Here is a 22,513-nt window from a genome sequence, read left to right as displayed (position 1 = left end):
TTAGTATAGGAACACACACCTGACTCAGGTCTTCCACAGGAACACACACCTGACACAGGTCTTCCACTTAGTATAGGAATACACACCTGACACAGGTCTTCCACTTAGTATAGGAACACACACCTGACACAGGTCTTCCACAGGAACACACACCTGACACAGGTCTTCCACTTAGTATAGGAATACACACCTGACACAGGTCTTTCACAGGAACACACACCTGACACTGGTCTTCCACTTAAAGGAACACACACCTGACACAGGTCTTCCAAAGGAACACACACCTGACACAGGTCTTCCACTTAGTATAGGAACACACACCTGACACAGGTCTTCCACAGGGAACACACACCTGACACAGGTCTTCCACTTAGTATAGGAATACACACCTGACACAGGTCTTTCACAGGAACACACACCTGACACAGGTATTCCACAGGAACACACACCTGACACAGGTATTCCACAGGAACACACACCTGACACAGGTCTTTCACTTAGTATAGGAATACACACCTGACACAGGTCTTCCACTTAGTATAGGAACACACACCTGACACAGGTCTTCCACTTAGTATAGGAACACACACCTGACACAGGTATTCCACAGGAACACACACCTGACACAGGTCTTCCACTTAGGGAATACACACCTGACACAGGTCTTCCACTTAGTATAGGAATACACACCTGACACAGGTCTTCCACTTAGTATAGGAACACACACCTGACACTGGTCTTCCACTTAGTATAGGAACACACACCTGACACAGGTCTTCCACAGGAACACACACCTGACACAGGTCTTCCACTTAGTATAGGAACACACACCTGACACAGGTCTTCCACAGGGAATACACACCTGACACAGGTCTTCCACTTAGTATAGGAACACACACCTGACACAGGTCTTCCACAGGAACACACACCTGACACTGGTCTTCCACAGTATAGAACACACACTGACACAGGTCTTCCACAGGAACACACACCTGACACAGGTCTTCCACTTAGTATAGGAACACACACCTGACACAGGTCTTCCACAGGAACACACACCTGACACAGGTCTTCCACAGGAATACACACCTGACACAGGTCTTCCACTTAGTATAGGAACACACACCTGACACAGGTCTTCCACTTAGGGAACACACCTGACACAGGTCTTCCACTTAGTATAGGAACACACACCTGACACAGGTCTTCCACAGGAACACACACCTGACACTGGTCTTCCACAGGAATACACACCTGACACAGGTCTTCCACAGGAATACACACCTGACACAGGTCTTCCACTTAGTATAGGAATACACACCTGACACAAGTCTTCCACTTAGTATAGGAACACACACTTGACACAGGTCTTCCACTTAGTATAGGAACACACACCTGACACAGGTCTTCCACAGTAACACACACCTGACACAGGTCTTCCACTTAGTATAGGAATACACACCTGACACAGGTCTTCCACAGGAACACACACCTGACACAGGTCACACTTCTGGCGCCGACAGAGATGTTATTTCTTACATTAGTACCCCAGGTCATCTTAGGTTTCATTACATACAGTCGAGAAGAACTACTGAATATAAGATCAGCGTCAACTCACCATCAGTACGACGAAGAATATGACTTTTCGCGAATCGGATCCTGTGTTCTGCCTTTCAACCAGGACAACGGAATGGATCCCAGCCGGAGACCCAAAAAAATGACTTCGTAAAAGAGGGAAATGAGGTGGTCTTCTGGTCAGACTACGGAGACGGGCACATCGTGCCCCACTTCCCTAGCATTCTTCTCGCCAATGTCCAGTCTCTTGACAACAAGGTTGATGAAATCCGAGCAAGGGTAGCATTCCAGAGGGACATCAGAGACTGTAACGTTCTTTGCTTCACGGAAACATGGCTCACTGGAGAGACGCTCTCGGATGCGGTGCAGCCAGCGGGTTTCTCCACACATCGCGCCGACAGAAACAAACACCTTTCTGGTAAGAAGAGGGGCGGGGGCATATGCCTTATGGCTAACGAGACGTGGTGTGATCACAGAAACATACAGGAACTCAAATCCTTCTGTTCACCTGATTTAGAATTCCTCACAATCAAATGTAGACCGCATTATCTACCAAGATAACCTCATAACCTCATCTTCCACTAACCTCATTGCAACTCCCCCCAAGCAGACCACTACCTTGATCCTTCTGCTCTCATCCAAACTTCCCATTTGACTCTTTGCAAACTGGAATCCACCCCGCTATCCTGAGGCTTCCATCCTCATCTCTTCCTCTGCTCATTTTCCAACCTTTCTCCTGATTCTGCCTCCAAGACTCCCTAAAATGTTCTGCATCCTTTGACTCTCTATGTCCCCTATCCTCCAGGGCTGGAAAAACCTTGTGATCACTGTTATTCTAAGATTCCGGGCAGCCGAGCGGAAATAAGGCCCCTCCCCGGACCTGGCATCCTTTCACTCCCTCCACGACTCCATTTTCCTCCTCTGTCTCTGCCTACAGACAAAACCACTAAAACAAGCATCTGCCTCTAACCCTGAGGTCTGTCCAACGCTGGTCCCTCCAATCTGATTCCCCACTCCAAGATGACTTCCATCCATTTGAAAAGACTGGGACATGTTCCTCGTTTGCGTCAGGCAACAACATTGGTTCTGCTCACACTGCCCTACCCTGTGCTCTGACCTCTTTCATTCCAGATGAAATCGTCGCTTTGAAGATGTCGTTCGCCCAACAACCTGCCCGCTTGAAACATTCCCTAACCCAGAAATTTCCGGGATTGATGGCACCTCATTTCGCTCATCAACTCATCCCTGACCGCTGCGCTACCCCTTCCGTTTAATCAGAGCAAGGTGACCCCTGGAAAAAACATGACCGATGTCAAACAGTGCAGCTATTCCCTCCCAAAACTAAGGCTATCAAACAAGCTATCTCTCTCAGAATGACCTTCTTGATCCAAATCAGTCAGGTTTCAAGACTAGTCATTCAACTGAGACTCAGACACAAGAGGTGTGGCACTGTCTAAAGTCAATCACGGACTCATCCTTCTAGAAATCCAGCCCAGATCATGGACCATCAGATCCTCCTCTGCACCCTCTCCAGGTAGGCACTCCGGCGCGGCCCACTTTTTTGCCCGCTTTGAGGACAATACAGTGCCACTGACACGGCCTGCAACGGAACCACTGGTGTCCCCAGGGCTCTGTTCTCCTTCCTACTCGCAGCACGTCACTTGGCTCTGTCAAACATTTAAATGTGTCTAACCCTATCAAGGCTGCAGGCCACAATTAATCTTCAGCCTTTCCCCTCATGACCAGGTGCGCAGACCAGCATGTCTGGTGTGTTTACGGATCACCATTCAATCTGAATCCGGCTAGACCAGTCTGCTGTTCCCACATGCTTCAAGATCTCGGCCATCATTGTTCCATGTCCTTCCAAGAAAGCTAAGAACTTGGCGTGATCCTGGACTACCGCCACGTAGCACTCAACCAACATCATGAAGTGCCCGTTTGAGAGGTTCATGCTCTACAACATCCATATCACCTCCACCCACCTGACACCCTAGACCCACTGTTGGCCAATTTGCCATTAAACCCCCAAATCCAGGTCCGCAGCCCGTCTGGTGTTCAACCTCCCAACCTCACCCGCTCCTCCGCTCTCTCCACTGGCTTCCAGTAACCCATCTGGACAAGACCATGGTGCTACCTATGTGAGAATGCTGTTCAGGCTCTGATCTACACCTCGGGCACTTTAACACCATAGTACCCTCTCACCATTGAGGAAGTCGTCATCAAGCCCAGACCCTGGGTCTCTGGCCCCCCCTGGTGGAACAAACTGGGTACTGGACTTCCTGACGGGAGACACGCCCCAGGTGGTGAGGGTAGGATAACAATCATCTCCACCCCCCTGATTTAGATGCACTGGGGCCCACTGGATGTCAGAAGGTGAATTCACCAATTTGTAAGTCGCTCTGGATAAGCCGTCTGCCTTAAATGTAAATGTAAGAGAATTCCCTGTTCACCCACGACTGCGCGGCAAAGTACGCCTCCAACTCAATCATCAAGTTTGCGGACGACACAACAGTGATAGGCTTGATTACCAACAACGACGAGACAGCCTACAAGGAGGAGGTGAGGGCCCTCGGAGTGTGGTGTCAGGACAATAACCTCACACTCAACGTCAACAAAACTAAGGAGATGATTGTGGACTTCAGGAAACAGCAGATGGAACACCCCCTATCCACATCGATGGAACAGTAGTGGAGAGGGTTAAGTTTTCGGCATCCTCACAGACAAACTACACTCACACAGACAGCATCGTGAAGAAGGCGCAGCAGCGCCTCTTCAACCTCAGGAGGCTGAAGAAATTCGGCTTGTCACCAAAAACACTCACAAACTTCTACAGATGCACAATCGAGAGCATCCTGATGGGCTGTATCACCGCCTGGTACGGCAACTGCTCCGCCCACAACCGTAAGGCTCTCCAGAGGGTAGTGAGGTCTGCACAACGTATCACCGGGGGCAAACTACCTGCCCTCCAGGACACCTACACCACCCGATGTTGCAGGAAGGCCATAAAGATCATTAAGGACAACACCCACCCGAGCCACTGCCTGTTCACCCCGCTATCATCCAGAAGGCGAGGTCAGTACAGGTGCATCAAAGCTGGGACCGAGAGACTGAAAAACAGCTTCTATCTCAAGGCCATCAGACTGTTAAACAGCCACCACTAACATTGAGTGGCTGCTGCCAACACTGACACTGACTCAACTCCAGCCACTTTAATAATGGGAATTTATAGGAAAGGATGTAAAATATATCACTAGCCACTTTAAACAATCCTACCTAATATAATGTTTAAATACCCTACATTATTCATCTCATATGTATACGTATATACTGTACTCTATCATCTACTGCATCCTTATGTAATACATGTATCACTAGCCACTTTAACTATGCCACTTTGTTTACATACTCATCTCATATGTATATACTGTACTCGATACCATCTCACTGTATCTTATGCATATTCTATGCTGCAGTCTGTATCATCACTCATTCATATATCCTTATGTACATATTCTTTATCCCTTCTTACACTGTGTATAAGACAGTAGATTAGGAACACACACCTTGTTAGTTAGATTACTTGTTGGTTATTACTGCATTGGAACACACACCTCGGAACTGGAAGCACAAGCACTGGTTTCCACAGCTACACTCTTCCACTTAGTATAGCATTAACATCTGCTAACCATGTGGTATGTGACAAATAACATTTGAACACACACCTGACACAGGTCTTCCACTTAGTATAGGAATACACACCTTCTTCCACAGGAACACAAACCTGACACTGGTCTTCCACAGGAACACACACCTGACACTGGTCTTCCACAGGAACACACACCTGACACCTCCACTGGTCTTCCACAGGAACACACACCTGGTCTTCCACTTAGTATAGGAACACACACCTGACACAGGTCTTCCACAGGAACACACACTTGACACAGGTCTTCCACTTAGTATAGGAATACACACCTGACACAGGTCTTCCACTTAGTATAGGAATACACACCTGACACAGGTCTTCCACAGGAACACACACCTGACACTGGTCTTCCACTTAGTATAGGAACAAACAGACTTACAGTTTCTCTTCATTCCAATTACTTCAAACTGAAATATTTTCCACAGAAATTCATCCAAATCCAGAATCCATAAAACTGAAGTTGGAATTTACTTGATAACTGGAACAAAAAAGCACATTGTTAAACGTGTTGACAATGAATGTCCCGGTGTGTTACCTACCTTAATGAAACGACAGTGAGGACGTGCATCTCAATTCCCCGTTTAAATATACAGCTAATGTTTATTCGCCCGGCTGTCACTTTGTGTTATGATTGAACTGCCGCCAACATTTTGGTTTCTGTTTGACGGGAGTCCAAATTTGAGTTGGTGAGGCGGCGTGGCAACTGGACACTCTCCTACCCATGGTGCCTTGAGGCATGGCGAAAGTAATTATCTGTGTGGTATTACAGCAGAATCTTCACTGAACTGATAGAAATGCAGCTGGGATTGTGGGTAATGGCTGTGACAGTCATGGAACATTGGATGACGCTTATTGGCCAGCCAAATGACCGCGGTCACCATAATAACCATTCAAATATATATATTTTTTTAAAGACCCACATTTTCTCTTCTCATCCGCTCCTGACTGCATGTGGTGCCATAGAAATAGAATGAATAGAACAAGTCAATGATAGTATAATGAGTGCACTGTACCCATAGGATCAAAGCAGGAAGTAAAATCAGGAAGTGAACCCATCAATAGTGCTGTGATTTGTTGATTCAACTCAACTGAAAACACATTCCACTGCATCAGTTATCATTTGAATGAACGTTCTACATTACCATGGAAATTATTGCATCACAATACCAGGCAGCCATTGTGAGCGTATGTATGAGTTTACCAGTCAAATTGGCAGGGTTAGAGATTCCATTCCATTCATGTTACACACACACACACACAGCATTCGGAAAGTAACAAAGAACCCTTGACTTTTTCCACATTTTGTTACGGTACAGCTTTATTCTAAAATCCTCAGCAATCTACACACAATACCCCATAATGACATCACAATACCCCACAATGATAAATCGAAAACAGTTTGACATTTTTGCAAATTTATTATAAATAAAAAAACAAAAATACATTTACATAAGTATTCAGACAATTTGCTCTGAGATTGAGCTCAGTTGCATCCTGTTTCCATTGAGCATCCTTGATGTTTCTACAACTTGATTGGAGTCTGCCTGTGGTAAATGTAATTGATTGGACATGATTTGGAAAGGCACACACCTGTCTATATAAGGTTCCACAGTAGAAAGTGCATGTCAGAGCAAAAACCAAGTCATGAGGTCGAATGAATTGTCCGTAGAGCTCAGAGACAGGATTGTGTCGAGGCAGAGATCTGGAGAAGGGTACCAAAACATTTCTGCAGCATTGACGGTCCCCAAGATCACAGTGGCCTCCATCATTCTTAAATGGAAGAAGTTTGGAACCACCAAGACTCTTCCTAGAGCTGGCCTCCCGGCCAAACTGAGCAGTCAGGGGAGAAGGGCCTTGGTCAGGGAGGTGACCAAAAATCCAATGGTCACTCTGACAGAGTACCTCTGTGGAGATGGGAGAACCTTCCAGAAGGACAACGATCTCTGCAGCACTCCACCAATCAGACCTTTGTGGTCGAGCGGCCAGACGGAAGCCACTCCTCAGTAAAAAGCAGATGACAGCCCTCGTGTCCTTTGCCAAAAGGCACCTAAATACTCTCAGACCATGAGAAACAAGATCCTCTGGTCTGATGAAATCAAGATTGAACTCTTTGGCCTGAATGCCAAGCATGACGTCTGGAATCTGTATTTATTTAATGATTATGGAGGATATTTTATTTTCATGGTGGTCTGTTATACGGTAATTGTGCACAGTGCCGGGGCGCATTGCTTTCCCAGACAGGGGTCAACACTTAGAAATTCACACGGGTGCAAACACAAGCCACATTTCTCAAGTGCCGCCCATACAGAGTCAAAAGGATCAAGTTTCTCCTGTAAAACACAAGCCCTGCCGATCACAGGCTCTCACACACACACACACACACACACACACACACACACACACACACACACACACACACACACACACACACACACACACACACACACACCTGCATAGTAAGGGGATTGAAGGGCTGAAATGGCAAAGCAGCTCTGATCTTGGTTGAGGCTGACACAGGCTGTTACGTAAGTTTGGGTCTGAATGTGCTCTGTTGAAACACACTGGAATATCCTGTCCTGAAGTTAACCTACAAGCTACACGTGAGTCTAAGTTTTATACTAAAGAACATGATGTAATATAGGAGTCTCTTCACCCTAGTCCCACCACATATCAACCTCCCACCACCCGCCAATACAACCCCAGTCCACCACATATCAACCTCCCACCACCCGCCAATACAACACCAGTCCACCACCTATCAACCTCCCACCACCAGCCAATACAACCCCAGTCCACCACCTATCAACCTCCCACCACCAGCCAATACAACCCCAGTCCCACTGTCTATCAGCCAACACAACCCCAGTCCACCACATATCAACCTCCCACCACCAGCCAATACAACCCCAGTCCACCACCTATCAACCTCCCACCACCAGCCAATACAACCCCAGTCCCACTGTCTATCAGCCAACACAACCCGTCCACCACATATCAACCTCCCACCACCTCCCAACATAACCCCAGTCCACCACCTATCAACCTCCCACCACACGCCAAAACAACCCCAGTCCACCACCTATCAACCTCCCACCACCAGCCAATACAACCCCAGTCCACCACCTATCAACCTCCCACCACCCGCCAATACAACCCCAGTCCACCACCTATCAACCTCCCACCACCAGCCAACACAACCCCAGTCCACCACCTATCAACCTCCTAACATAACCCCAGTCCACCACCTATCAACCTCCCACCACCAGCCAACACAACCCCAGTCCACCACCTATCAACCTCCTAACATAACCCCAGTCCACCACCTATCAACCTCCCACCACCAGCCAACACAACCCCAGTCCACCACCTATCAACCTCCCAACATAACCCCAGTCCACCACCTATCAACCTCCCACCACCAGCCAATACAACCCCAGTCCACCACATATCAACCTCCCAATACAACCCCAGTCCCACTGTCTATCAGCCAACACAACCCCAGTCCACCACCTATCAACCTCCCACCACCAGCCAAAACAACCCCAGTCCACCACATATCAACCTCCCAATACAACCCCAGTCCCACTGTCTATCAGCCAACATAACCCTAGTCCACCACCTATCAACCTCCCACCACCAGCCAATACAACCCCAGTCCCACTGTCTATCAGCCAACACAACCCCAGTCCACCACATATCAACCTCCCACCACCCGCCAACACAACCCCAGTCCACCACATATCAACCTCCCACCACCACAACCCCAGTCCACCACATATCAACCTCCCACCACCCGCCAACACAACCCCAGTCCACCACATATCAACCTCCCACCACCAGCCAACACAACCCCAGTCCACCACATATCAACCTCCCACCACCCGCCAACACAACCCCAGTCCACCACCTATCAACCTCCCAACACAACCCCAGTCCACCAGAGTGGTGTATTTTGTCTGTAATGTTCAACAGAATAGTATGAGAACATATGCACTCGCTGTGTCAGCTAAATTAATCAAATGTAAAAATTTATTTTTTGTTTTCTGTCGGACCGCAGTAAGACAAGCAGCCTCTAATGGGGATCCGTATCAATCTCATCAACATCTGCCTAGATGGGCAAAAACAAAGGAGAGAGGAGGAAAATGAAGCTAAATGCAACCAGGCAGCACACGAGACCTCCCGATCCAAAAACTTCCAGAAAAGGAGACACTCCTCATGGCTTGGCGTCCCTGGAATGCTTGGATCAACGACGGAACAGGGGATGTGATGTGTGCAGCCAGCAGGGCAGCAACAAAAAGAGAGAGAAAGAGAGAGAAAGAGAGAGAAAGAGAGAGAAAGAGAGAGAAATAGGAGAGAAAGAGAGACTACACAGAAATAGAGAGTACACACACAGAGAGAGAGTACACACACAGAGAGAGAGTACACACACAGAGAGAGAGTACACACACAGAGAGAGAGTACACACACAGAGAGAGAGTACACACAGAGAGAGAGAGTACACAGAGAGAGAGAGAGTACACACAGAGAGAGAGTACACACAGAGAGAGAGTACACACAGAGAGAGAGTACACACAGAGAGAGAGTACACACACAGAGAGAGTACACACAGAGAGAGAGTACACACACAGAGAGAGTACACACACAGAGAGAGAGTACACACACAGAGAGAGAGTACACACAGAGAGAGAGTACACACAGAGATAGAGAGAGTAGAGAACAAACAGAATATACACACTAAACACTGGTCTCATGTGTCTCATGGCCTAGGGGAGGAAGAGCCTTGTGAAGCAGCAAAGAGCCAGACTCCTCTCCTTATGAACTCATGAGAAAAAACATTGAATACTAATGCAGAGGGTGATAATGCTAACCTTGAATGCTAATGCAGAGGGTGATAATGCTAACCTTGAATGCTAATGCAGAGGGTGATAATGCTAACCTTGAATGCTAATGCAGAGGGTGATAATGCTAACATTGAATACTAATAGAGTGTGATAATGCTAGCCTTGAATGCTAATGCAGAGGGTGATAATGCTAACATTGAATACTAATAGAGTGTGATAATGCTAGCCTTGAATGCTAATGCAGAGGGTGATAATGCCAGACTTGAATGCTAATGCAGAGGGTGATAATGCTAGCCTTGAATGCTAATGCTGAGTGTGATAATGCTAGCATTGAATGCTAATGCAGAGGGTGATAATGCTAACCATGAATGAAAATGAATGCTAATGCAGAGGGTGATAATGCTAGCATTGAATGCTAATGGTTCCAGATGCGCTTGCTAATTCCTACGATCATTGTCACACCATTCTCATATAGGAGTTGGCAAGATGGCACACACTCATCTGTAACCAGGCTACTATTCTACTCCTCTTCAGTCACCAGAGGTCACCAACCGGTCAATTGCATTTACGTCATTTAGCAGACGCTCTTACCCAGTGGTGAGTGGATACATTTTAATACTGGCCTGTTCAGGGGCAGAACAACAGATTTGTACCTTGTCAGCTCAGGGATTTGAACTTGCAACCTTGCGGTTAGTAGTCCAATGCAGTAACCACTAGGCTACCCTGTCGCCCCAACTAATAGGGATCCATAATAAACCCCAGAAAGAGTAGCTGCTGCCTTGGCAACAACTCATGGGGATTGATAAAAAACACAAACATGTCTCCAACCCCCATATCATACAATCGCAAACTGGAAGTGTGTGTACACATTGTACAATCAAAATATCAACATTTGTACATATCCACTGTAGAAATATAGCAATTGCGGCAAAGTTGGTTCCTTTTTCAGTCACGTCTTTGGTCACGTTTGTGTGGGTCAAAAAAAAACAGCCTAATGATGATTGGTTGACAATAGAGCCTACCACGATGCAGGTTTTGGCTGCAGGATGAAGCTGGTAAAGACCAACTGCAGAAAGTTGCAGTCGACTGAACTCAAAACTTCACGACCATTGACGACCACAGGATTTTTTTTAAGTTCATGCAGTCAACATGTGGGTGCAAGTCGGACAATTTTCAGCCCCGTAATGCAACACACTTTGAAAGGCGGTGATAGACGATGGTCACAGACTTGACAAAAGTGATCTGCTCGAACGCACCCTGTGACTATGACACAGGTCTATGTTTAATGTGGGGAAGACTATAACTGTGACGCACGTCTGTGTTAAGAAGCCGAGAGACAGAGACAACAGCCAGCTCAAACAGTCCCTCCACATTGGACTCATGATGTGTGGTATATGGCCAATATCCCACAGCTGAGGGCTGTTCTTAGTCACGACAACGCAGAGTGCCTGGACTCAGCACTTAGCTGTGGTATATTGGCCATATACCACAAACCCCCGAGGTGCCTTATTGCTGTTATAAACTGGCTACCAACGTAATTAGAGCAGTAAAAATACATGTTTTGTCATACCACGGCTGTCAGCCAATCAGCATTCAGTGCTCAAAACACACAATTTATAATAAGATAACTGTGATACCTGCATTAATATATATATTTTTTTTAAATTGTATGTAACTTTAAAATGTTCCATGGCTTTGTGAGGTTAAGTCTTAAAGGGATAGTACACCCAAATTACAAAATGACATATTGGTTTCCTGTAAGCGACAGCAGGGTGAAGAGAGTGAAGTTGTTCATCTTTGTACCCAGCACTACTTTCAATGTTATTTCAACATATTCTCTCCTCTTCCCTGGACTTTAATGGGCACCTCCAGGCTGAGATGTCCTGAGAAACAGCAGAGCACCCGGCCAGTTAGAAGACGACTACTGGTTTGTCTCACTTCTGTCACCTTGGATGAACTTCCTGTTTAATAAAGAACTGACTCTTCCTGTCAAACTGATGCTTCTTCAACGCTGCAACTGGTGCTAGCATTCCACCGTACACTAAAATGAGAAACTTCTTTATTCATTTTCTACTGTACTTTACCTCAGAATTGCATCTGTACCATTTTGCAAAGCTTCATGGGCAAAATGTGATGACTCTTTACACATGTGATGTGTGAAGACCTACATCTCTCTCATCCATTTGATGCCAAGGACAAACATGAAACAGACGCCTCCAACTCCACAGGCGGAATCTGAGAGACAAAAATGTCGAGCCGTCAAGTGACATGAAACAGGCTATTAGCATCGCCACACTTGTGAAGGTTACCAGACCGATCGCTCAATAACTGGGACAGACAGCAGTGAGGGCACAGAGAGGAGAGCAGTAGCTACCGTACTGTAAGTGAAACGTAGCCCTTACAAATGAGGTGCTGATGGAGAAACTGAACCCATAACCTACATTAGGCCTACATGACCCCATTGCCTTTTGAAAAGAGTCAAGAGAGCGGTAGAAAAAAGCTAAATAAAAAAAGGTCATTATTTTCAGAGCTACTGGGTCTCCTTCGATGCGTAATAATAGCTGCGGTCGGTTTTGGACAGTGATCAAGGGGGTGGCGAAGCAGCTCCTGAGAACGCACCTGTTTCGCCCGGACACACACCACGGTTTTCTAGCTCCGAAACGGATTACCACCCGGCTGACAACTAAATCCACAACGCCACGTTACGAAATGGGGTTGAGTGACCTTTCCCTCGCCTTGGAAACAGTCTACTTCCTCCTCCCCCTTTCTAGAAGACAATACAAAATGTAGCTCGGAGGAAGTGGTCAAAGGATATTACATTAAACAGACAGACAGACAAAGGTATGTAGATACCCCTTCAAATAGTGGATTCTTCCATTTCAGCCACACTCACTGCTGACAAGTGTATGAAATTGAGCACACAACCATGCAATGTCCATAGACAAAACAATGGCCTTACTGAAGAGCTCAGTGACTTTTAACGTGGCACCGTCATAGGATGCGTTAAATTTCTGCCCTGCTACAGCTGCCCCGGTCAACTGGAAGTGCTGTTATTGTGAAATGTCAAGGAGCAACAACGGCTCAGCCGCGAAGTGGTAGGCCACATAAGCTCACAGGACGGTCCCACGAAGTGCTGAAGCGCGTACAAAAATAGTCTGCCATTGTTTGCAACACTCACTACCGAGTTCCAAACTGCCTCTGGAAGCAACATCAGCACAATAACTGTTTGTCGGGAGCTTCATTAAATGGGTTTCCATGGCCGAGCAGCCGCACACAAGCCTAAGATCACCATGTGCAATGCCAAGTGTCGGCTGGAGTGGTGTAAAGCTTGCCGCCATTAGACTCTGGAGCAGTGGAAATGCATTCTGTGGAGTGATGAATCACACTTCGACATCTGGCAGTCCGACAGACAAATCTGGACTTGGCGGATGCCAGGAGAACGCTATCTGCCCCAATGCATAGTGCCAACTGTAAAGGAGGAATAATGGTCTGGGGCTGCTTTTCATGGTTCGGGCTAGGCCACCTAGGTTCCAGGCAACAGTTTGGGGAAGGCCCTTTCCTGTTTTAGCATCATAAACAAAGCGAGGACTGTACAGAAATGGCTTGCCGAGATCAGTGTGGAAGAACTTGACTGGCCTGCACAGAGCCCTGACCAGAACCCCATCAAAACACCTTTGGGATGAATTGGAATGCTGATAGCCAGGCCTAATCTCCCAACATCAGTGCCCGAACTCACTAATGCTCGTGGCTGAATGGAAGCAAGTCCCAGCAGTAATGTTCCAACATCTAGTGGAAAGCCTTCCCAGAAGACTGGAGGCTGTTATAGCAACAATGTTCCAACTTCTAGTAGAAAGCCTTCCCAGAAGAGTGGAGGCTGTTATAGCAGCAATGTTCCAACTTCTAGTAGAAAGCCTTCCCAACTCCATATTAATGCCCGTGATTTTGGAATGAGATGTTCGACGAGCAGGTGTCCACATACTTTTGGTCATGTTGTGTATCTTCGACAGTTAGTCAGCATGACACATGTATTTGACATACTCGATAGACAGCTAGCACTTCCCAGTCAGACAATGGCATTGTTGAATGGTAAAGTGGATTGGTTATGTGGTGAACACAGGAATCCTAGCCCACAGCCGTTCTAAAGGGAGGCACCTACACTACTATAGAGTCTGGATGTAGTTGTGGGCCTTGACTTGAGGGAACATCTTTCACACACCTCGTCATTGAATGAGAGAGCAGTCCTTAGAAAACGTATATAGAATCCCTAACGCGTTCCACATGCAACTAACCGTATGCCAGAGACACATAACAAAACATCACTCCACCTCTCTTTCTCCCCGCGTGTGGTAGTGAGAGTTTATGCTTAGTCTTGGATTGTGAGTTGGTATGCATAGCTGAGTTATATGAGCTACAGAGGAGCCAGGGCAGAGAGCATGCCTAAGAAATCTGCACCCGGTCCCCTCGTTTCCCTACCCGCCGACCCCACCACATCCTCCTGCCAAGGGAAAACCCCTGAAATCAGAGGACACTGCTATCTCCATCCAAAATTCTACCTAACTGACTTTGTCTCCATGTGGACATTTTGTTGCAGTATCATGTACACATTAAAGTGCTGTTTAAATACAGTAGAAAACAGATTGACAATACAACATTCCTAACAGTTACATAGCAATAAAAAACATGTTTTTTTTAAAGAGACTAGCCTGCTGGCTTCACTGGGTCAATAGGAACATGAACCCAGGCTGTTTATGAGGGATATCACACCTGGCACAAATTATTATCTAGTTGTGTTTTCCTGTCGGGGGAGGGGTGGGGGCTATCCAGTACCTGCAAATAGAGGGGAGGAGTTCAAAGACCGGGTACAGGGGGTGTCTTTGGTCAAAAATGATTTTGTGAGCCTTGCTGATGGCCCTGACCTTAAAGAGCTCATCCAAGCCTGTCTGTTTGACTCCTACTACCTTGCTTGCTGTGGTGACAATCCTTCTCAGCATATTTCTCTGGCTGACGGTAGGATTACCAAACCAACAAACAAACACAAAAAGTTGAAATATTCTCAAATGAAAGATTTGTAAAAACAAAGTCAATGTAGTACAGTCAACATTAAAGATCTCTGTAAATCAGGTCTGTACATTTACAGATTCCTTTACGATCTCTATGTTCTGACCTGCAGAGGTGGGTGCTCCCTGAAGTCTATGCAGATCTCTTTGGTCTTGTTGGTATTGGAGGACCAAGTGTGATTCATCACACCACTCTTAACCACCCCCCCACCCCCCCATCCATGGCCTAACCTGCATACCAGAACCTCTCCTCCTCTCCTCAGAAACAATACTCCATCCAGATGTTCACAGCCGTTGTCATGTGACTGGATTTGCATGGGGAGCTGGTGGAAGCCAAAAAGAGAGTTGTATTACATTGTTGACAGCAGACAGCAGTGAAGTTAGTGTAGGGTGTTGTGTTTCTTTTCACACCCACTCCTCTCTATGTAGCAGCAGCTTCCTCTCGTTCTTCTTCACACGTTCAGAAAGAAGAACGGAAACTACAATAGGTCTCTACAGCTGCCGTGTTGATCCAGGTTAGTCTCATTGAGATAGAAATCTCTTCCGCAAGAGAGGCCTGGTCAAGGGTTGGTAAATATGCCTGTAATGTCACAATGAGAAGACTGGCTGCCAATAGTAACATGTCACAGTGAAGGACATGTCATCATGAAGCCATCATCCAATACGCGACCCCCTTCACAGTGGGTTGTTCCTAATACTCGGTATTAACATGCCACAGTCCCCTCCTTATTTAACTTCAGCTACCGCTATGACCCCTACCTATCAGACACCTGTGTGTCATACCATGTGTCTGATGGGATGTGATGGAGTTTTGGATGATGGTAATTGGCCAGCCAAAATGACTGCGGTCTCCATAACAACCATCCAAATGACAAAAAAAAAAAATCTAAATAGAATTGTGTGTTTATTTGTGTCACACATGTTCTCCTTTCCTCCTGACTGCATGTGCTGCCATATAAATAGAATGAATAGACCGGTGTCCATATTCAAGTCAATGATAGCAAAGCAGGAAGTCAAATCAGGAAGTGAACCCATCAATATGTGCTGTGATTTGTTGATTCAACTGACAATACAAAAAAAAAAAAAAAGGCATTCCATTGCATGAGCCACATCAGTTAAACATCATTTGAATGAACATTCTGCATTACCATGGAAATGACCGCATCACAATACCAGGCAGGTCATTGCAGCCATGAGTTTACCAGTCATATTGCCAGTGTTCACGGTTCCAAGCCCATTCTATATACTGTTTACTACAACAGCTGTCTTGTTTCAGCAAGGGGCAGCAAAGTTTCATCACGTTGTTAAGAGTCTATATTATCGCAGAAACAGACTCAACCGCACGAATGTCGGGCCGTACAGTCTACAGTCAGCTATTCGTTCCAAAATAAACACACGTTATTTTTTACTATTTTCTACATTGTAGAATAATAGTGAACACATCAAAACTATGAAATAACACATATATGGAATAATGTAGATACCAAAGAAGTGTTAAACAAATCTAAATATATTTGATATTTGAGATTCTTCACAGTAGCCACCCTTTGAATGATGACAGCTCTGCTCACTTTTGGCATTCTCTCAGCCAACTTCATGAGGTCGTTTTTGTTTTTTACACAGTTATACGATAATTGTGTCATCCCTATGGTGTGTGTGAGAGAGAGTGTGTGTACAGCGGCATGCCACACCATGTGAAATACATGCACGTGTATGTCTCAGGATTTACATAACATGTGTCCCACACCATCAAAACAAATACTGACAGCTTGTACAAGTGTGTGTTTACATGCCAGTCAATGAGTGTGTCCTTCAGGGAACAGATCTGCATCACAACGGAAGACAGAGAGACAGACCGACAGACAGGAGCCGAGCAGACAGCTCAGGGATCAAAGCCTTGCAACGCGGAACAACAAAAGCCCTGTGGTCCGGCTGAGGCCAGTTTCCTCTGCTCTGACTGTTGCTAAACAGGCCTCTCGCTCACTGCAGGAAGTAGAGTACAGTACGGCTGGTGACCTAAATACAGGGGTCACTTAAGCAACCAGTGGGAGGTTGGTCGTGGTTTCTACTTTACTGTCAGGAAGGAGGAGTACCAGAAAGTTATTAGATAATAACGGTGCATTGGTTTATGTGTAAATACTGTAAATATAAGCACGTAAAGACTTCAAAACATTATTCCAGTTTTGCATATCTAGCATCCATATTTTGACTGTTGTTAGTAAACTAAAACACTGAATGCGTGACATGTGTCGTCCACAACATTTCATGACACGACAGTCAGAATACAACCGTCAAAGAAACAGGTGGCAGTTCGATGACCAAATTGTGGTTAACGACTCAAAAATCGCCTGGTGACTCACCGGGGCAGTGTTGCACCATTGTGAGGATGCCATTCTTCATGGTCTGATGGAGACACCATGGGAAAGGACAGGCTGACCCAGACACTGGGCGACAGGTGGGGACTGAGAGATACTCAGTTTATTTACATGTGACCTCTAGTATGAGAGGATGGCCAAAGCCATTATCAATTACATTTTTTGTCAAATGCATTCTATATCAATTATATTGTAGAGCAAGTACATTCTATTTCAGATAGCCAATATCCCTTCAGACCATACAAATGTGATCAATGGTTAACAAATACATGTTAGTTACACATTAAAGTACATGTTAATGACATGTTTAAGCACATAGTCCTGTCCTGATGGCAGGGTGTTGAGTGATTAGAAACAGAGTGGCCCAAAGTAAGCCATTAAAGTCCAATTAGTTCTCCGGCCGGCGAGCGAGGTTGAAAGCCGAGTCGGCCCTGTGGAAGTGATACCAGAGCCCAGCTATGAGGAACAGTCGGAGGTCCGTATCATCGCCGGGCCAGCCATGCATCCTGACCCGGACACTGCCAGCATACTTAATGACGGACGGCGCGCGGAGAGGAAAACGCAAGGCTTCTCTCTTGTCAGGAAAAATTACCAGGGTTAAAAAAAAACAATTGTTTTCATCACTGAAAAATGTTCAGGTCAGCTGAGCGCAAACTTGAACATTGTGAAAATTCTGTACAACTTCCAGCGCGCGTTTACTGTGAACACTGAGGCTGTAGCTGCTTTAAGTTAGTTTTAAACTGTGGCCAAGTATGCTACTGTGGCCATTTTAATCATAATGTAGGTCTACCAGAGAGACCTATCATCAAAAACAATGGAGAAAATGCATCCCATAACATTTTAACATGGAAATAGCTGTTCTAGCATTCAGCCTATAGTAGCAGCCAATGTGTGGTGTTCAATGTAGGCCTATAATCAATGAGAAATGCAGGGTTGGACATCAACCTGTTTATCCACTTGTCCTTCAGACAAGGTGGTGACTGGAAATGTTGTGTTTTTTAATGCAAAAACCACTTTACTAAATTAAATGCATCATTATTCCCATGACATTATTACAGAGAATCAGACAAATTATGCTCCCCTCTGCATATTGGCTACTTAGCTAAATCAAGCCTAACTAAAAATACAACACTGCCCCTTATAAGCCCAAAAAAAGCTCTTCATCTGACTAGCTTTTCAAAGACGTCTAGAAATGTTGGAGCCAGATAGCTGCCAAAAGGTTGAACGTACGCACCGTTAGGATCGTAAAGAAAAGCCATGCATTAAACATGAAATGTAGAATTCCATCTGTGAACATACAACCACTCAACGCTGGTCTGACCAATCGGAAGCCACGCTTCAAGAATGTTTTGATCACCCGGACTGAAATATGTTCCCGGTCAGCCTCAGAGAACATTGACCTCTAGGGACAGCAATGTTTGATAGAGCAGTCTGACTGAGTGGTGGTAGGAAGCAGCAGGCTCGTAAGCATTCATTCAAACAGCACTACTGCGTTTGCCAGCAGCTCTTAGCAATGCTTGTTGCACAGCACCGTTTGACTTCCAGCCTATCAACTCCCGAGAATAGGCTGGCAATACTAAAGTGCCTATAAGAACATACAATAGTCAAAGGTATATGAAAAACAAATGGTGTAGAGAGAAATAGTCGACGCGTCATAATTCCTATAATAACTACAACCTAAAACTACTTAACTGGGAATATTGAACCACCACCAGCATTCATATGTTCTGAGCAAGGAACTTAGACGTTAGCTTTTTTACATGGCACATTTGCACTTTTACTTTCTTCTCCAACACAGTGTCTTACATATAAATATATACATAATTTAAATAAATTATAATAATAATAAAATAGGCCAATTAATCGGTCTCAGCTTATTTTTGGTCCTCCGATAATCGGTATCGGTGTTGAAAAATCATGATCGGTCAACCTCTACCCAAAACCCTGACAAACTTTACAGATTCACAAATCGAGAGCATCCTGTCGGACTGTATCACAGTCTGGTACAGTAACTGCACCGCCCTCAACCGCAAGGCTCTCAGAGGGTGGTCCGGTCTGCACAACGCATCACCGGTGAAAAACTACCTGCACTCCAGGACACCTACATCACCCGATGTCACAGGAAGGCCAAAAAGATCATCAAGGACATCAACCACCCGAGCCACTGCCTGTTCACCCCGCTATCATCCAGAAGCCGAGGTCAGTGCAAGTGCATCAAAGCTGGGACCGAGAGACTGAAAAACAGCTTCTATCTCAAGGTCATGAACAAGGGAGAGGTTAAAACGTAGGCTGAATCTACAATAACCCTGCTGCAGTGGTCTTATGTAGCCTCCGTTTCGACTATTCCCTCTCACAGCAACGCTGCTGCCCAGTTAGATAGCTTGGGATCCATGCAGCGCCGCGCGCCTTCAGAAAAGCCCCCCTCAGTCTCAAAATATGCCCTTCTGGAGTCCTGCAGTAAGATTTGAAGTGTTCATTCATAGGGTTTGTACGTTTACAGATGTAATTTAACGTTTCGTGTTTCAAGAATGGTTTTCCTTACGATCCTAACGATACGTACATTCAACCTTTTGGTAGCTATCTTGCTCCATAAGAAATGCACATGTTTTGTGGTCTTGCAGGAAGCAAAATCACTCCCCCATTGCGGACTACAAACGACCTATAACTGGGCTAATAATTCAAATCAAATCAAATCAAATTTATTTATATAGCCCTTCGTACATCAGCTGATATCTCAAAGTGCTGTACAGAAACCCAGCCTAAAACCCCAAACAGCAAGCAATGCAGGTGTAGAAGCACGGTGGCTAGGAAAAACTCCCTAGAAAAGCCAAAACCTAGGAAGAAACCTAGAGAGGAACCAGGCTATGTGGGGTGGCCAGTCCTCTTCTGGCTGTGCCGGGTAGAGATTATAACAGAACATGGCCAAGATGTTCAAATGTTCATAAATGACCAGCATGGTCGAATAATAATAAGGCAGAACAGTTGAAACTGGAGCAGCAGCACGGCCAGGTGGACTGGGGACAGCAAGGAGTCATCATGTCAAGTAGTCCTGGGGCATGGTCCTAGGGCCGCGGTTCAGTTGAAACTGGAGCAGCAGCACGGCCAGGTGGACTGGGGACAGCAAGGAGTCATCATGTCAGGTAGTCCTGGGGCATGGTCCTAGGGCTCAGGTCCTCCGAGAGAGAAAGGAGAGAATTAGAAACGCACACTTAGATTCACACAGACACCGAATTGGACAGGAGAAGTACTCCAGATATAACAAACTGACCCCAGCCCCCCGACACATAAACTACTGCAGCATAAATACTGAAGGCTGAGACAGGAGGGGTCAGGAGACACTGTGGCCCCACCCGAGGACACCCCCGGACAGGGCCAAACAGGAAGGATATAACCCCACCCACTATGCCAAAGCACAGCCCCCACACCACTGGAGGGATATCTTCAACCACCAACTTACCATCCTGAGACAAAGCTGAGTATAGCCCGCAAAGATCTCCGCCACGGCACAACCCAAGGGGGGGCGCCAACCCAGACAGGATGACCACATCAGTGAATCAACCCACTCAGGTGACGCACCCCCTCAGGGACGGCATGGAGAGCCCCAGCAAGCCAGTGACTCAGCCCCTGTAATAGGGTTAGAGGCAGAGAATCCCAGTGGAAAGAGGGAACCGGCCAGGCAGAGACAGCAAGGGTGGTTCGTTGCTCCAGAGCCTTTCCGTTCACCTTCCCACTCCTGGGCCAGACTACACTCAATCATATGACCCACTGAAGAGATGAGTCTTCAGTAAAGACTTAAAGGATGAGACCGAGTTTGCGTCTCTGACATGGGTAGGCAGACCGTTCCATAAAAATGGAGCTCTATAGGAGAAAGCCCTGCCTCCAGCTGTTTGCTTAGAAATTCTAGGGACAATTAGGAGGCCTGCGTCTTGTGACCGTAGCGTACGTGTAGGTATGTGAGGACCAAATCAGAGAGATAGGTAGGAGCAAGCCCATGCAATGCTTTGTAGGTTAGCAGTAAAACCTTGAAATCAGCCCTTGCTTTGACAGGAAGCCAGTGTAGGGAGGCTAGCACTGGAGTAATATGATCAAATTTTTGGTTCTAGTCAGGATTCTAGCAGCCGTATTTAGCACTAACTGAAGTTTATTTAGTGCTTTATCCGGTGGGAAAGTAGAGCATTGCAGTAGTCTAACCTAGAAGTGACAAAAGCATGGATTAATTTTTCTGCATCATTTTTGGACAGAAAGTTTCTGATTTTTGCAATGTTACGTAGATGGAAAAAAGCTGTCCTTGAAATGGTCTTGATATGTTCTTCAAAAGAAGATCAGGGTCAGTTTCCTTCACAGTTTTATTTGAGATGACTGTACAACCATTAAGATTAATTGTCAGATTCAACAGAAGATCTCTTTGTTTCTTGGGACCTAGAACAAGCATCTCTGTTTTATCCGAGTTTAAAAGTAGAAAGTTTGCTGCCATCCACTTCCTTATGTCTGAAACACATGCTTCTAGCGAGGGCAATTTTGGGGCTTCACCATGTTTCATTGAAATGTACAGCTGTGTATCATCCGCATAGCAGTGAAAGTTAACATTATGTTTTCGAATAACATCCCCAAGAGGTAAAATATATAGTGAAAACAACAGCGGTCCTAAAACGGAACCTTGAGGAACACCGAAATTTACAGTTGATTTGTCAGAGGACAAACCATCCACAGAGACAAACTGATATCTTTCCGACAGATAAGATCTAAACCAGGCCAGAACTTGACCGTGTAGACCAATTTGGGTTTCCAATCTCTCCAAAAGAATGTGGTGATCGATGGTATCAAAAGCAGCACTAAGGTCTAGGAGCACGAGGACAGATGCAGAGCCTCGGTCCGATGCCATTAAAATGTCATTTACCACCTTCACAAGTGCCGTCTCAGTGCTATGATGGGGTCTAAAACCAGACTGAAGCATTTCAT

At 45.9% G+C, this 22,513-nt stretch overlaps 1 pseudogene; it reads right to left on the bottom strand.

Annotated features, from left to right (window-relative positions):
* The window catches only part of LOC135516446 (stromal interaction molecule 2-like), a 102,571-nt pseudogene that overhangs the window by 63,621 nt on the left and 16,437 nt on the right, over nt 1-22,513 (bottom strand).

This window comes from Oncorhynchus masou, chromosome 27 (genome assembly GCF_036934945.1).
Source record: "Oncorhynchus masou masou isolate Uvic2021 chromosome 27, UVic_Omas_1.1, whole genome shotgun sequence".
Classification (NCBI taxonomy): Eukaryota; Metazoa; Chordata; class Actinopteri; order Salmoniformes; family Salmonidae; genus Oncorhynchus; species Oncorhynchus masou.
Note: the sequence above shows the minus strand (reverse complement) of the source record. Positions and strands in the feature narration are given on the sequence as shown.